Below are 18437 nucleotides of genomic sequence, written 5' to 3'. Positions count from 1 at the left end.
TCCACTAAATTGGAATATAAGTCAAAAGGTTTTATTGTTCCAACAAAAAAAATGATCAAACATAGTGCATTCAAGACTTTCATAATAAGTCTTTGTATACTAAAAATCATATAGAATAAAGTATTGTTTTAATTTTTAATATTTAGATTAAATTTTAATTTTATTTTTAATATTTAAAGTGTTTTATTTTTATCACAAATGTCTTATTTTAGTTTTTTGATTAAAATTAATTTTTTTAAAAATATTTTTTTATTATGATTTTTTTTTTAGATAATGACAAAAATCATAATTATAATGATCATGGCAGTGGTTGTAGTAATTTGAGAATGAAAATATTAGAATAATAAGAGAACAAAAAAGATACTAATAAAAAAATGATATTTTAAAAAAAAATTTAATTTCGACCTGATAACTAAAATAGAATAAAATAAAATATTTGGAATAAAAATAAAACGTTCAAATATAAAGACAAAATTAAAATTTAATTCAAACGATAAATACTAAAATAATAGTTTATTAAAAATTAATAAATAAATATAAAATAAAAGCTAATGTTTTAAGTTTAAGTCAACATATAATATTATGTGGCTTAATTGACTTATGAATGGAATGACAAATATACCAAAAATAAGTTCTATTAATGTATTATTATATTAATAAAAATAATTATTTTTTATATTTATTACTGTGTAAATTGTCATCTCCATAATGGATGATTAGACTCGAATAAGAATTATATTTCTTGTTTTTATGTAAAAAAATTATAGAAAATTACTATTATTTATTTATTTTATTATTTGGTGGGGGATTCTTGTTATTTTGTGGTCTTTGGGGAAGGAATATGTTCAACTTTTCTCGTATTTTGTATTCCTCTAACCTCAATATTTTAAGCCTTTAATACTCATGCTTGTTGGATGTTAAATTTTTTGGAGCCCACATGTTCAAAAACATATTTTTGGAATCCACATGTCCAAAAATATGTTTTTGGCAAGTTTTTTGGGAGAATAAATAAGAATACGGAAAAACGATAAAAAAAGCATGGAGCATAAATTCTAACAACAGAAAAGAATGTGAACTGCAAAAATAAATTGACCAAAATGGAGCAAAAAAACCTTTAGAAAAACAGACAAAAAAATTGAGAAATGACAACAGAAGCTAAGAAGACTGCAGAACTCGGAAATAACAACTCAACAACAAGAACAAATTCTAGAGGTAAAAAAGAAGATAACAAATCTATGAAAGCACGAGGAGAAGTACTGGGGACAAAGGGCAAGGTTGAAATGGATCAAGTGGGGATAAGAACAGAGCATTTTTTCATGCATCAACAATTCAGAGGAGTGATAGAAATAGGATTGAAAGACTTGAGAACTCTTCGGAGGAATGGATTCAAGGACAAGACCATATCAAAAAACATATAGAGGACCACTTCTCTCAGCTATTTAAGACAAGAGATAAGGTAGACATGGAAGGATGCATCAAGCAGATACCAACAAGAGTGATAGAGCAAATGAATGCAAGACTAATAGAAAAGGTCACAGAAGAGGAGATAATACAAGCAATATTCAGCATGGACAATATGAGGATTCGATGACCGGATGGTTTAAATGACTTATTTTACCAAAAACATTGGGACTACATAAAAAAGGAGGTCTGTGCGGTGGTTAAAAGATTCTTTGAAGTAGGGGAGTTACTAAAAGAGGTGAACGAAACTCATGTTGTGCTAGCACCCAAAATCAAGCAAGCAGAAAGAATATGATAATAGTTTATAAAGCTTTTCACTTACTAAATAAAAAAGGAGAAAGAGGGAACCAAAATTTGACAATCAAGCTGGATATGAACAAGGCATATGATAGGTTGAAGTGGGATTACTTAGAGCAAGTGCTAAAAGCGTCTGGGTTTGACCAAAGGTGGACAGAGCTAGTTATGGAATGTGTCACGGGATGAGATACAAGTTCAAGATCAATAGAAACCTTACAAGAAAAGTAATTTTCCAAAGGAGACTGAGACAGGGAGACCTCTTTCATTATATTTATTCATTATTATTGCTGAAGTCTTTATCATTTTTATGGACAAAGCTCTCGGGGGTCAAATAGGATCATACTGCACCAGCCATAACCTATTTATTGTTTGTTTATTGATGACAAGTCATCTTAGGCTAGTTTCACAAGCCTATTTCATTAGTTTTCATTAGGTTTTATGCACTTTCTTGCACAATAAGTAAGTGATTTGGAGTGGATTTTTATGATTATGTTAAATCAATCAACCATCATTTATTTGACACAAAATCATAGGGTTTAAGCTAGAATTAGTTGATTTTATGAATGAATTAGAAACCTTGTGAATTTAGTGATACTTTGACATGTTTGTGTGGTTGCTTGTAGGTGAAGAAATGGTAGAAAGAGAAAATTTTGGCACACTTTTGAAGATTGAGCATGCTTTGGACCTTAGGCCACGCTTTCAAAAGCGTGGCCCATAAAAATAAAGCGTGGCGCTCAACCATGAAGGAGCACAAGGAGCGCTCAAATCAAGTGAGCACTATGCTCACTCTAGTGAGCATTTGCGTGCTCTTCAGCAAGGGAAGCAAGGCCAAGACAAGGCTGGTGCTCAAATCAAGTGAGCACTATGCTCACTCTAGTGAGCATTGTCGCACATCAAACCAAGGAAGGCAAGGAGCACTCAAATGGCGCTCAAAGAAGTGAGCACTATGCTCCCTTGAAGTGAGCATTTTCGTGCCTTCACCAAGGAAATTTAGGAAGCGTAGCATTCAAAAAAGGGGACACCAAGGTTCGAAGGGGGAAACACACTCAACATAATACATAGCGCTCAAATATTGAGCACAATGCTCACTTAATGAGCGCTACACTAAAAGCATGATAGGCCAAAGGAAAGTGAGCACAATGCTCACTAAACCGAGCGGAGCACTCCCCTGGGAGCTAAACCATGCCTCCAACTCAATTGAACCCATGCCTCCACTTCAATTGAACCAAAGCCAAACCGAACCCATCCTTCTTGAAATCCATTTTTCATTCAAGGCCAACTTTGAAAAGCCCACTCCAAGCTTTGAAGACCAAAATAGAAAGTGTATATATAGGAGTTAATTTGATTTGTAAAGGGACCTTTTGCTGATTTTTTACTTTTTACTTGTTTTTGAATTTGGGATTTGAAAATTTAGATCTGAGTTTTCTTTCTGCATTTTCTTTCTTCTGCAACTTTTAATTTCTGTTCTTGGAATTTGAATTGAGATTGAAGAGCTTCATTGATTCTAAGTTTGGGAATCATCTTTTACCTCTCTTCTCAATTGCTCTAAGGATTGAATCTGAGTTTAGTTTTTTGTTTACAATTTCTTTCATCTGCAACTTCTACTTTTCTGTTTTGGGTTTTTGGATTGAGATTGAGGAATTCTATTGAATTTGGATATGAGTTTCTTTTGCTGTTTTAAAATTTCATTTTCTTCTGTAATTTATTTTCTACTTGATCTAGAGAGTAATTAGGAGTTAGATCTGCTTTCTAACCTTATTGCTCTTCTTTGATCTTCAATTTCTCTTCAAGGATTTCATAATTGACTCAAATTCTCTTGCTATTTTATTTCTTGAAGAAATTTTCCGTTTCTGTTCCTGCTACTGAGATCAAGATCTGAAGTCCTGCATCTCAGAGCTTTCTGATTTATTTTAGTTTGCAATTCCTTGTTCAATTCCAAGTCCCAGCACCCAATTCCTTTTACTCTTCAAGCAATTTACATTTCTCAGCAAATTTAGATTCATCAATTTACATTTCTTGCACTTTAAGTTTCTATAATTTACTTTTCTTGCAATATAAGTTTTAGCTCTTTTACTTTCTTTTTCTTTAAGTTACTTGCAATTTATCTCTTCTGCATTTTATTCTTCTGCTCAATTTACATTCTGCATCTTTAATTACTTGCAATTTAGATTTTGTCCATCAAAATCACTCAATTCATCAAATATTCACTTAACTAAATTCATTACCTAACTAAAATTGCTCAATCCATCAATCCCTGTGGGATCGACCTCACTCTTGTGAGTTATTACTACTTGATGCGACTCGGTACACTTGCCGGTGAGTGTTGGTGTGGAATCTGATTTCCACGCCATCAAGTTTTTGGCGCCGTTGCCGGGGATTGATATCGATTGACAATGATTAAGTAGGGTGTTAATCTAGATTAAGCATTTTCTTTTTATTTTTACTAAGCACATTAACTGTTTGACACATTGTGTCACCTAATCCTCTAACCACGTTCTAGCATTAGAATGTCCATGTTTTAATTGGTTTGTTTGTGATTTTTGCAAGTCATGGAGGCTGAGGAGCCTGAAGAGGGAGTGAGCAACAATGCTCAACCTGCAAGGAGGATATTGGCCTCTTACACTATCCCCAATCCCAGACATTATGGGAGCAGCATCCTCACCCCAAATGTTCATGCAAATGACTTTGAGTTGAAGCCTCAACTAATCACTTTGGTGCAGAACAATTGTGCTTATGGAGGTGGCCCTTGATGAGCGGATATTTTATACGCTTTTTGGGGGTATTTTCATATAGTTTTTAGTAGGATCTAGCTACTTTTTAGTATATTTTTATTAGTTTTTATGCAAAAATCATATTTCTGGACTTTACTATGAGTTTGTGTGTTTTTTTGTGATTTCAGGTATTTTCTGGCTGAAATTGAGGGACCTGAGCAAACATCTGATTCAAGGATGAAAAAGAACTGCAGATGCTGTTGGATTCTGACCTCCCTGCACTCAAAATGGATTTTCTAGAGCTACAAAAGCCCAATTGGCGCGCTCTCAATTGAGTTGGAAAGTAGACATCTTGGGCTTTCCAGAAATATATAATAGTCTATACTTTTCCCGAGTTAAGATCACACAAACTGGCGTTTAACGCCAAGTCTTTGCCCTATTCTGGCGTTAAATGCCAGAACTGGTATAAAAGTTGGAGTTAAATGCCCAAACTGGCACAAAAATTGGAGTTTAACTCCAAGAAAAGTCTCTACACATGGAAGCTTCAATGCTCAGCCCAAGCACACACCAAATGGGCCCCAGAAGTGGATTTCTGCACTATCTATCTTAGTTTACCCATTTTTTGTAAACCTAGGTTATTAGTTTAGTATAAAAACTACTTTTAGAGATTCATTTTGTAACTCATGACATTTTACATCAGAATTTGTATCTTCTATGGCATGAATCTCTAAACTCCATGGTTGGGGGTGGGGAGCTCTGCTGTGTCTCGATGGATTAATGCAATTACCTCTATTTTCTATTCAATCACGCTTGTTTCTGTTCTAAGATACTCGCTTGTACTTAACCGTGATGAATGTGATGATCCGTGACACTCATCACCATTCTCAACCTATGAACGTGTGCCTGACAACCACTTCCATTCTACCTTAGATTGAGTGTGTATCTCTTTGGTTCCTGGTTCACGAGTTTGATTGCCTTTCCTGACAACAGAAAATTCAAATCCGTGAGATCAGAGTCTTTGTGGTATAAGCTAGAATCAATTGGTAGCATTCTTGAGATCCGAAAAGTCTAAACCTTGTCTGTGGTATTCCGAGTAGGATTCAGGAAGGGATGACTGTGACGAGCTTCAAACTCACAAATGTTGGGGGCAGTGACAGTGTGCAAAAGGATCAATGGATCTTATTCCAACACTAGTGAGAACCGACAGATAATTAGCCCTACGAAACCCTTAGCTGGACCATTTTCACTGAGAGGACGGATGGTAGCCATTGACAACGGTGATCCACCAACATACACTTTGCCATGGAAGGAGCCTTGCGTGCATGAAGAAGAAGACAGTAGGAAAGCAGAGATTTAGAAGACAGAGCATCTCCAAACCTCAACCTGTTCTCCATTACTGCATAACAAGTATTATTTAACCCATGTTCTTTTACTCATTCCAATTAAAACTGAGAATTATTATTGATATCCTGACTAAGAGTTACAAGATAACCATAGCTTGCTTAAAGCCGACAATCTCCGTGGGATCGACCCTTACTCACGTAAGGTATTACTTGGACGACTCAGTGCACTTGCTAGTTAGTTGTGCGGAATTGCAAAAGTGTGATTGTGATTTCGTGCACTAAGTTTTTGGCGCCGTTGCCGGGGAATGTTCGAGTTTGGACAACTGACGGTTTATTTTGTTGCTTAGATTAGGAAAATTTTTCTTTTTGGTTTAGAGTCTTCTATTATTGTTTTTGGTTAAAATTTTAAAATCCTTATTTTATTTTTCTTAATTATTGTCGAAAATTTTCAAAACCAATAACTTCATAATTTAGTCTTCTGTTTGAGTTTAGTTTCATATTTTAAGTTTGGTGTCAATTGCATAATTTTATTTTTCCTTTTATTTTTTTCGAATTATTAGTGCTCAGAATATAAAAATTTTTAAGTTTGGTGTCCTTTGTGTTTCTGTTTTCTTAAAAATTTTTCAAAAGTTGCTCTCAATGTTCGTCTTGATATTCAAAGTTTTCGTGTTTGTTTCCTTTGTTTTGATCTAAAAATTCTAAGTTTGGTGTCATTTTACTGTTTTTCTCTTTCTTCATTAAATTCAAAAATATCTTCTCTCTTTATTTTAATTGATTTTCGAATTCTGTCTTTAAAAATTCAGATTTTCATTTTAAAACTTCTTATTTTATCTTATCTTAGTTTTGGAATTTCAAAATTCAAATTTTTTTTCAAAAATCATATCTAAGGTTTTTCAAATTTTCTTAATTAATCAATTATTCTAGTTTTCAAAACTTTTATTTTATTCTCCATTTATTTTATTTTATTTTATTTTATTCGGTTGCTTTTAATTAAATAAAATAAAATAAATAAAAATATAATTTATTCGCAATCCATATCAATTTTCTTTTCTCCATCATGGACATAAGTGGAAATGAACAGTCTAGAAGGACTCTGAGGTCATATGCTAACCCCATTACTGCTGCATATGGGAGTAGCATCTGTATACCTCCCATCAGAGCAAGCAGTTTTGAGCTAAATCCTCAGCTCATTGTCATAGTGCAGCAAAATTGCCAGTATTCCGGCTTCCACAGGAAGAACCTACTGAGTTTCTGGCGTAGTTTTTGCAAATTGCTGACACAATGCGTGACAAGGAGGTAGATCAGGATATATACAGATTATTACTGTTTCCATTTGCTGTAAAAGATCAAGCTAAGAGGTGGTTAAATAACCAACCCACAGCAAGCATAAGAACATGAAAACAGTTATCAGACAAATTCCTGAATCAATATTTCCCTGCAAAAAGGATGACACAGCTAAGGCTGGATATCCAAGGCTTTAAATAAGAGGATGATGAATCCCTTTATAACACCTGGGAAAGGTACAGAGGGATGCTAAGGAAATGCCCCTCTGAAATATTTTCAGAGTGGGTGCAGTTAGACATCTTCTATTATGGGCTTACAGAAAAAGCTTAGATATCTCTAGACCACTCAGCTGGTGGATCTATACACATGAGAAAGACTATTGAAGAGGCTCAAGAGTTTATCGATACAGTTGCTAGAAATCAGCATCTATACATAAGTAGTGAGTCCTTCATGAAAGAAGAAGTTAAGGCAGTATCAACTGACTTTAGTCCTCAGGAACAAGTTGCTAAACTCAATCAGCAACTATCTTCTGTAACAAGGCAGTTAGCAGAATTTAAGGAGACGCTACAAGAAACCAAAAATGCTAACAAGGATATGGAATCACAATTGAATCAGACAAAACAGCAGTTATCAAAACAGATAACAGAAGAGTGCCAAGCAGTTCAATTAAGAAGTGGAAAAACATTGAATAACTCAACTCAAAGCAGCAGAAAGCCAAGAAAAGAACAGCTGACAGAGGACGAGCAACCTGCTACCCAAAATCCCTCTGAGAACAGTAAGATCCTAGAGAGGAATAACTCTGGCGTTCAAACGCCAGAAAAGGGTGAAAAACTGGCGTTAAACGCCCAGTCCATGTCCAGTTCTAGCGTTCAAACGCCAGAAAGGGGAGGGAATCTGGCGTTAAACGCCCATCTAGCCCCCAAGCCTGGCATTCAAACGCCAATGAGGGATCAGACACCTGCAAGTGCTGATGGTAACCCCTCTAAGAAGGCTTCTCCAACCACCTCTGTAGGGAGTAATAAACCTGCAGCAACTAAGGTTGAAGAATACAAAGCCAAGATGCCTTATCCTCAGAAATTCCGCCAAGTAAAACAGGATAAACAATTTGCCCGCTTTGCAGACTATCTCAGGACTCTTGAAATCAAGATTCCGTTTGCAGAGGTACTTGAGAAAATACCCTCTTATGCTAAGTTCATGAAAGAGATCTTAAGTCATAAGAAGGATTGGAGGGAAACTGAAAAAGTCTTCCTCACTGAAGAGTGCAGTGCAGTCATTTTAAAGAGCTTACCAGAAAAGCTTAAGGATCCTGGGAGCTTTATGATACCTTGCACATTAGAGGGTACTTGTACCAAGACAGCTCTATGTGATCTTGGGGCAAGTATCAACCTAATCCCTGCATCCACTATCAGAAAGCTTGGCTTGACTGAAGAGGTCAAACCAACCCGAATCTATCTTCAACTTGCTGATGGCTCCATTAAATACCCATCAGGCATAATTGAAGATATGATTGTCACAGTTGGGCCATTTGCCTTTCTTACTGACTTTGTAGTGCTGTAAATGGAGGAGCACAATAGTGCAACTCTCATTCTAGGAAGATCTTTCCTAGCAATTGGACGAACCCTCATTGATGTCCAAAAAGGGGAAGTGACCTTGAGAGTCAATGAGGATGAGTTTAGGCTGAATGCTGTTGAGGCAATGAAGCATCCAGACACATCAAAAGACTGTATGAGTGTTGATATTATTGACTCCCTAGTAGAGGAGATCAACATGGCTGAGAGTCTCGAATCAGAGCTAGAAGACATCTTTAAAGATGTTCAGCCTGATTTGGAGGAACCAGAGGAAGTAAAAGAACCTCTGAAAATTCCTCAGGAAGAGGAAAAACCTCTTAAACTTGAGCTCAAACCACTACCACCATCCCTGAAATATGCATTTCTGGGAGAAGGTGACACTTTTCCGGTGATCATAAGCTCTGCTTTAAATCCACAGGAAGAGAAAGCACTACTTCAAGTGCTAAGGACACACAAGGCAGCTCTTGGGTGGTCCATAAGTGATCTTAAGGGCATCAGCCCAGCAAGATGCATGCACAAGATCCTATTGGAGGACGATGCTAAGCCAGTGGTTCAACCACAGAGGCGGCTAAATCCAGCCATGAAGGAGGTGGTACAGAAAGAGGTCACCAAGTTACTGGAGGCTGGGATTATTTATCCTATTTCTGATAGCCCCTGGGTGAGCCCTGTCCAAGTTGTCCCCAAGAAGGGAGGCATGACAGTGGTTCATAATAAAAAGAATAAACTGGTTCCTACAAGAACAGTTACAGGGTGGCGTATGTATATTGACTACAGAAGGCTCAATACAGCCACCAGGAAGGATCACTTTCCTTTACTATTCATAGACCAGATGCTAGAGAAACTAGCAGGTCATGAATATTACTGCTTTTTGGATGGCTATTCAGGTTACAACCAAATTGCAGTAGATCCTCAGGACCAAGAGAAAACAACATTCACATGTCCTTCTGGAGTATTTGCCTACAGAAGGATGCCTTTTGGTCTGTGCAATGCACCTGCAACCTTTCAGAGGTGCATGCTCTCTATCTTCTCTGATATGGTAGAAAATTTTCTGGAAGTCTTCATGGATGACTTCTCAGTATTTGGAGACTCATTCAGCTCCTACCTTGACCATTTAGCACTTTTTCTGAAAAGGTGCTAAGAGACCAACCTAGTTTTAAACTGGGAAAAATGTCACTTTATGGTGACTGAAGGAATTGTCCTTGGGCATAAAATTTCAAACAAGGGAATAGAGGTGGATCAAGCTAAAGTAGAGGTAATTGAAAAATTACCACCACCTGCCAATGTTAAGGCAATCAGAAGCTTTCTGGGGCATGCAGGATTCTATAGGAGGTTTATAAGGGATTTTTCAAAAATTGCAAAACCTCTGAGCAATCTGCTAGCTGCTGACACGCCATTTGTGTTTGACATAGAGTGTTTGTAGGTGTTTGAAACTCTAAAAGCTAAGCTGGTCACATCACCAGTTATTTCTGCACCAGACTGGACATTACCATTCGAACTAATGTGTGATGCTAGTGGCCATGCCATTGGTGCAGTATTGGGACAGAGGCATAACAAGCTTCTGCATGTCATTTATTATGCTAGCCGTGTTTTAAATGATGCACATAAAAATTACACAACCACAGAAAAAGAGCTGCTTGCAGTGGTTTATGCTATTGACAAGTTTAGATCATACTTAGTAGGATCAAAAGTTATTGTGTACACTGATCATGCTGCTCTTAAATATCTACTTACAAAGCAAGATTCAAAACCCAGGCTCATAAGATGGGTGTTGCTTCTACAAGAGTTTGATATAGAAATAAGAGACAAAAAAGGGACAGAGAACCAAGTGGCTGATCATCTGTCCCGGATAGAACCAGTAGAAGGGGCGTCCTCCCCCTCTATTGAGATCTCTGAAACCTTTCCGGATGAGCAACAATTTGCCATTCAGGAAATGCCATGGTTTGCAGACATTGCAAACTATAAAGCTGTAAGATTCATACCCAAAGAGTACAGCAGGCAGCAAATAAAGAAATTGATTTCTGATGCAAAGTACTACTTATGGGATGAGCTATATCTCTTTAAGAGATGTGCAGACGAAATAATCCGTAGATGTGTGCCCAAGGAAGAGGGACGAAAGATCTTATAGAATTGCCATGGATCACAATATGGAGGCCATTTCAGAGGTGAGCGAACAGCCACCGAGGTTCTCCAATGTGGGTTCTACTGGCCTACTCTCTATAGAGACTCCCGAGAGTTTGTACGTAATTGTGACAGTTGCCAGAGAGCTGGTAATCTGCCTCATGGTTACGCCATACCTCAACAAGGGATCTTGGAGATTGAGTTGTTTGATGTATGGGGTATTGACTTCATGGGGCCTTTCCCACCATCATACTCAAACACGTATATTCTGGTGGCAGTAGACTATGTATCTAAATGGGTAGAGGCAATTGCAACACCCACTAATGATACTAAGACAGTGCTGAAGTTCCTCCAAAAACATATCTTTAGTAGGTTTGGTGTCCCTAGAGTACTAATCAGTGATGTGGCACTCATTTCTGCAATAAACAGCTTTACTCTGCTATGGTCCGATATAGAATTAGCCACAAGGTAGCAACTCCATATCATCTACAGACGAATGGGCAGGCTGAATTCTCTAATAGAGAACTAAAAAGAATCCTGGAACGGACTGTAATTGCCCGTAGAAGGGATTGGGCAAAAGGCTTGGACGATGCTCTGTGGGCATACAGAACAGCGTTCAAGACCCCTATAGAAACCTCTCCATACCAGCTTGTGTATGGCAAGGCCTGTCATCTGCCCGTGGAACTGGAGCATAAAGCCTACTGGGCAACCAGGTTCCTAAACCTAGATGCTAAGTTAGCTGGAGAGAAGAGATTACTCCAGTTAAATGAGCTAGAGGAATTCAGACTCAATGCTTTCGAAAATGCAAAAATTTACAAGGAGAAAGCAAAAAAGTGGCATGATAAGAAACTATCATCCAGAGTCTTTGAACCAGGACAGAAGGTTCTGCTGTTCAACTCTAGGATCAGATTATTCCCTAGGAAATTAAAATCCCGGTGAGGGGACCATATGTGATTACAAGTGTGTCACCATATGGATATGTAGAGCTTCAGGATATTGACTCTAATAAAAAGTTCATTGTCAATGGACAGAGAGTCAAGCATTATCTTGAAGGCAATGTTGAGCAAGAATGCTCAAAACTGAGACTAGATTAAAGCTCAGCAAGGTCCAGCTAAAGACAATAAAGAAGCGCTTGCTAGGAGGCAACCCAGCCATTAGTAAAGTCTATTTGTTAATAATTATAGGAGTTTGATATAAATTATCTTCAAGGTTAATTATCAATTGCAGGACTTCACAGAGTTACAGAAGAATTCAGAGCATAAAGCAGAAAAAAGGAGCTCACCGGCACAAAAACGACAGTAAGGGGTATTGTGGGTGTTAAACGCCAGTAAAGATACCTTTCTGGGCGTTAAACGCCATAATTGCAGCATCCTGGGCGTTTAGAAAAACGGCCAGTGATAAAGGCTTTTTGGCGTTTAACGCCAGCCAGGGTTCCTGGCTGGGCGTTAAACGCCCAAAAGAAGCAACAAATGGGCGTTAAATGCCAGAATGGGTGCCATTCTGGGTGTTTAACGCCAGGAATGTGGAGGGGAGGAAGTTTTGTTTCCAACTCAATTTTTTTTTAAATTTTCATGATTCCATCCAAAATTTCTTGCAAAAACATGTTACAAATTGTCATCTTTCAAATTCAAAAAATAAAACAAATTAAAAATAAATTTTTCTTTAATCCTTAAAATCTTTCTCAAATCTTCTTCAATTTCTTTTCAAATCTTTTTCAAAACTCATCTACCTTTTGAATTTCTTCTCAAATCTTTTTCAACTCATCATACTATCTTTTCAAATTCAGATTTATCTTTTTCATATCATAATTATCTTTTACAAATCATATCTTCTATCATATCTTTTACAAAATTTTTGAACCCATCCCCTTCCTTATAAATTCACAATCGGCCTCCCCCTTTCCTCCATAACTCGAATTTGACTCTCCTTCTATTCCTCTCCTTTCCTTTCTTTTGCTTGAGGACAAGCAAACCTCTAAGTTTGGCATGTTTTTCGTGATCACTGAGCTAAGATTCACTAAGGTCATGGCTCCTAAGGAAAAACAAACCACTTCAAGAGGAAAGAAAGAGAATACTCCAAAACCACTTTGGAATCAAGAGAGGTTCTTAACCAAAGAACAGGCAGACCATTACCACAAAATAATGGGTCTAAGGTCAGTGATCCCGAAAGTTAAATTCGATCTAAAAGAAGACGAATATCCGGATATCTAAGAGCAGATTTGAAACAGGGGCTGGGAAATTCTAGCTAATCCTGAGACAAAGGTTGGTAGAAACATGGTTCAGGAATTCTACTCAAATATGTGGCAAACAGATAAGCAGAGAATGACTGGAACCGCCTTCTATACCTTTCGAACCATGGTTAGAGGGAAGATTATTTACTTCCACCTGGATAAAATAAGAGAGGTCTTCAAGCTGCCTCAACTACAAGATGATCCAGAATCCTTTAATAGGAGAATGGTGAGATTTGATAAGCGCTTGGACCAAGTTCTAGAGGACATATGCATCCCTGGAACCAAGTGGATAACCAACACAAAAGGTGTCCCAAATCAACTCAAGAGAGGAGATCTCAAACCAGTTGCTAGGGGCTGGCTGGACTTCATTGGGCGTTCTATACTGCCCACCAGCAACCGCTCTGAAGTCACTGTCAAAAGAGCAGTGATGATCCACTGCATTATGCTGGGAAACGAAGTGGAGATTCATCATCTGATTTCCTATGAGCTCTATACAATTGCAAACAAGAACTCCACTGATGCAAAATTGGCCTATCCAAGCTTAATTTCTCTGCTATGTAAAGATGCTGGGGTAAAGATGGGAGTGGATGAGTATATCTCAGTCGAGCACCCAATCACCAAAAAGTCAATGGAAGGACAACAAGTGCAAGATAACTCCATCAAAAGGAGGGCACATGAGTTCCTCCCAGAAATCCCTCAGATTGACTACTGGACCCGCCTAGAAGTATCTGTCACCAAGCTGCAAGAAGCTATGGATCAACTAAAAGAAGAACAGCAAATTCAAAGTAGCATGCTTGATGAGCGGATAATTTATACGCTTTTTGGCATTGTTTTTAGTATGTTTTTAGTAGGATCTAGTTACTTTTAGGGATGTTTTTATTAGTTTTTATGTTAAATTCACATTTCTGGACTTTACTATGAGTTTGTGTGTTTTTTTGTGATTTCAGGTATTTTCTGGCTGAAATTGAGGGACTTGAGCAAAAATCAGATTCAGAGGTTGAAGAAGGACTGCTGATGCTGTTGGATTCTGACCTCCCTGCACTCAAAGTGGATTTTCTGGAGCTACAGAACTCAACATGGCGCGCTTCTAATTGCGCTGGAAAGTAGACATCCAGGGCTTTCCAGCAATATATAATAGTCCATACTTTGGCCGAGTTTAGACGATGCAAAAGGGCGTTGAACGCCAGTTCTACGCTGCAGTCTGGAGTTAAACGCCAAAAACAGTCACGAACCAGAGTTGAACGCCAAAAACATGTTACAACTTGGCGTTCAACTCCAGAAGAAGCCTCTGCACATGTAACATTCAAGCTCAGTCCAAGCACACACCAAGTGGGCCCCGGAAGTGGCTTTATGCATCAATTACTTACTTCTGTAAACCCTAGTAGCTAGTTTAGTATAAATAGGACCTTTTACTATTGTATTAGACATCTTCGGATCATCTTATGATTTTAGTTCATCTTTGAATCATATTGATCACGTTTGGAGGCTGGCCATTCGGCCATGCCTAAACCTCATCCCTTATGTATTTTCAACGGTAGAGTTTCTGCACTCCATAGATTAAGGTGTGGAGCTCTGCTGTTCCTCATGAATTAATGCAAAGTACTACTGTTTTCTATTCAATTCAACTTATTCCGCTTCTAAGATATCCATTCGCATCCAAGAACATGATGAATGTGATGATTATGTGACGCTCATCATCATTCTCACTTATGAACGCGTGCCTGACAAACACTTCCGTTCTATATGCAAACAAGCTAGAATGAATATCTCTTGGATATCTAATACAGGGGACCGAGTCCGAGATATTAGAATCTTCGTGGTATAAGTTAGAACCCATGGATGGCCATTCCTGAGATCCGGAAAGTCTAAACCTTGTCTGTGGTATTCCGAGTAGGATCTGGGAAGGGATGGCTGTGACGAACTTCAAACTCGCGAGTGCTGGGCGTAGCGACAGACGCAAAAGGATAGTAAATCCTATTCCAGTATGATCGAGAACCTCCAGATGATTAGCCATGCCGTTACAGAGCATTTGGACCATTTTCACAGAGAGGATGGGATGTAGCCATTGACAACGGTGATGCCCTTACAGAAAGCTTGCCATGGAAAGGAGTAGGACTGATTGGATGAAGACAGCAGGAAAGCAGAAGTTCAGAAGAACGAAGGCATCTTTATACGCTTATCTGAAATTCTCACCAATAAATTACATAAGTATTTCGATCTTTATCTTCTGTTTATTTATTATTATTATTCAAAAACTCCATAACCATTTGATATCCGCCTGACTGAGATTAACAAGATCACCATAGCTTGCTTCATACCAACAATCTCCGTGGGATCGACCCTTACTCACGTAAGGTTTTATTACTTGGACGACCCAGTGCACTTGCTGGTTAGTTGTGCGAAGTTGTGAAGTTATGTTTGGACCATGGTATTGTGCACCAGTTGTTGGCACCATTGCCAGGGAGAGAACAAACAACAAATTTTACAACCTAATTAGAGTAACAATTTCGCATATCAAGTTTTTGGCGCCGTTGCCGGGGATTGTTCGAGTTTGGACAACTGACGGTTCATCGTGTTGCTCAGATTGGGTAATTTTCTTCTTATTTTATTTTCAAAAAGTTTTCAAAAATTTTTCAAAAATATTTTCTTCTTTTTTGTTTTTTTTCCAATTAATATTCTAAAAAAAAAATTCTTTCAAAAATTTCTCATCTGTTTTCGAAAATTATTCTAAAATTTTTTAAGAATGAATTCTAGTATTTCATGAAGCATGTTGAAGCCTGACTGGCTGTAAAGCCATGTCTAAATTCATTTGGACGGGGGCTTTCAACCCAACATTATCAAGAGCAAGCTAGTTGTTGCTAATCCACCTGCTGCTGTTCCTGATCCACCTGATTTACATACTAAAGCTTGACTGGCTATTAAGCCATGTCTAACCCTCAGATTGGAGCTTTAGACTAAGAGTGCAAGATTCCTGGAATTCATATTAAAAATTTTGGAATCCTTATTTTTATTTTTCAAATAATTTTCGAAAAATCCAAAAAATCATAAAATCATAAAAATCAGAAATATTTTGTGTTTCTTGTTTGAGTCTTGAGTCACTTTCATGTTTGGTGTCAATTGCATTTTTTCTAAAAATTCTTTGTATTTTTCGAAAATCCATGCATTCATGCATTGCATTCTTCATGATCTTCAAGTTGTTCTTGGCCAGTCTTCTTGTTTGATCCTCATATTTTCTTGTTTTGTGTCTTTTCTTATTTTTCATATGCATTCTTGCATTCATAGTGTCTATACATGAAAATTTTCTAAGTTTGGTGTCTTGCATGTTTTCTTTGCATTGAAAATTTTTCAAAAATATGTTCTTGATGTTCATCATGATCTTCAAAGTGTTCTTGGTGTTCATCTTGACATTCATAGCATTCTTGCATGCATTCATTGTTTTGATCCATAACTTTCATGCATTGAGTCTTTTTCATGTTTTTCTCTTTCATCATTGAAAATTCAAAAATAAAAAAAATATATCTTTCCCTTTTTCACTCATAAATTTCGAAAATTTGGATTGACTTTTTCAAAATTTTTTAAAATCTAGTTGTTTTTATGAGTCAAATCAAATTTTCAATTTAAAAATCCTATCTTTTTCAAAAATCTTTTTCAAAAATCAAATCTTTTTCATTTTTTTATTTATTTTCAAAAATTATAAAAATATTTTTCAAAAATATTTTTCTTAATTTTATCTCATAATTTTCGAAAATATCTTCAACAATTAATGTTTTGATTCAAAAATTTCAAGTTTGTTACTTACTTGTTAAGAAAGATTCAAACTTTAAGTTCTAGAATCATATCTTGTGATTTGTTGTGAATCAAGTCATTAATTGTGATTTTAAAAATCAAATCTTTTTCAAAACTAATTTCAATCATATCTTTTCAAAAATATCTTTTTATCCTATCTTTTTCAAAATCATATCTTTTTAAAACATATCTTTTTCAAAAATTTGATTTTAAAAAATATCTTTTCTAACTTCTTATCTTCTTATCTTTTCAAAAATTGATTTTCAAAATTTGTTTCAACTAACTAACTAACTTTTTGTTTGTTTCTTATCTTTTTCAAAACTACCTAACTAACTCTCTCTCTCTAATTTTTGAAAATATCTCCCTCTTTTTCAAAAATTCTTTTTAATTAACTAATTGTTTCAATTTTTAATTTTAATTTGATTTCATTTTCGAAAATCACTAACCCCTTTTCAAAATTTTATTTTCGAAAATCCTCCTTCTCTCTCATCTCCTTCTATTTATTTATTCATCTACTAACACTTCATCTCACCCAAATTCGAACCCCCTCTACCATCTGTGTTCGAATTTTCTCTTCTTTCCTTCTTTACATTACATTCTTTTCTTCTTCTACTCACACAGGGGAACCTCTATACCTGGGTAAAAAGGATCCCTATTATTATTATTTTTCTGTTCCCTCTTTTTCATATGAGCAGGAGCAAGGACAAGAACATTCTTGTTGAAGCAGACCCTGAACCTGAAAGGACTCTGAAGAGGAAACTAAGAGAAGCTAAAATACAACAATCCAGAAATAACCTTACAGAATTTTTCGAACAGGAAGAGGAAATGGCAGCCAAAAACAATAATAATGCAAGGAGGATGCTTGGTGACTTCACTGCACCTAATTCCAATTTACATGGAAGAAGCATCTCCATCCCTGCCATTGGAGCAAACAATTTTGAGCTGAAACCTCAATTAGTTTCTCTGATGCAGCAGAACTGCAAGTTCCATGGACTTCCATCTGAAGATCATTTTCAGTTCTTAACTAAATTTTTGCAGATTTGTGATACTGTTAAGACTAATGGAGTAGATCCTGAAGTCTACAGGCTCATGCTTTTCCCTTTTGCTGTAAGAGACAGAGCTAGAGTGTGGTTGGACTCTCAACCCAAAGATAGCCTGAACTCTTGGGATAAGCTGGTCACGGCTTTCTTAGCCAAGTTCTTTCCTCCTCAAAAGCTGAGTAAACTTAGAGTGGATATTCAAACCTTCAGACAGAAAGAAGGTAAATCCCTCTATGAAGCTTGGGAGAGATACAAGCAACTGACCAAAAAGTGTCCTTCTGACATGCTTTCAGAATGGACCATCCTGGATATATTCTTTGATGGTCTGTCTGAATTAGCTAAGATGTCATTGGATACTTCTGCAGGTAGATCCATTCACCTAAAGAAAATGCCTGCAGAAGCTCAAGAACTCATTGACATGGTTGCTAACAACCAATTTATGTACACTTATGAGAGGAATCCTGTAAGTAATGGGACGCCTCAGAAGAAGGAAGTTCTTGAAATTGATACTCTGAATGCCATATTGGCCCAAAATAAAATATTGACTCAGCAAGTCAATATAATTTCTCAGAGTCTGAATGGAATGCAAGCTGCATCCA

At 36.8% G+C, this 18437-nt stretch overlaps 1 non-coding gene across 1 annotated transcript; it reads right to left on the bottom strand.

Annotated features, from left to right (window-relative positions):
* Positions 1–18019: 18019 nt before the first annotated feature.
* On the bottom strand, positions 18020–18127 carry LOC148565803 (small nucleolar RNA R71). The gene has a single exon (XR_015884426.1). It is a non-coding gene; the product is annotated as a small nucleolar RNA R71 (small nucleolar RNA).
* Between the last annotated feature and the right edge of the window lie 310 nt (positions 18128–18437).

The sequence above is a fragment of the Arachis ipaensis genome, chromosome B5 (assembly GCF_059453495.1).
Source record: "Arachis ipaensis isolate K30076 ecotype BB chromosome B5, ASM5945349v1, whole genome shotgun sequence".
NCBI lineage: Eukaryota > Viridiplantae > Streptophyta > Magnoliopsida > Fabales > Fabaceae > Arachis > Arachis ipaensis.
Note: the sequence above shows the minus strand (reverse complement) of the source record. Positions and strands in the feature narration are given on the sequence as shown.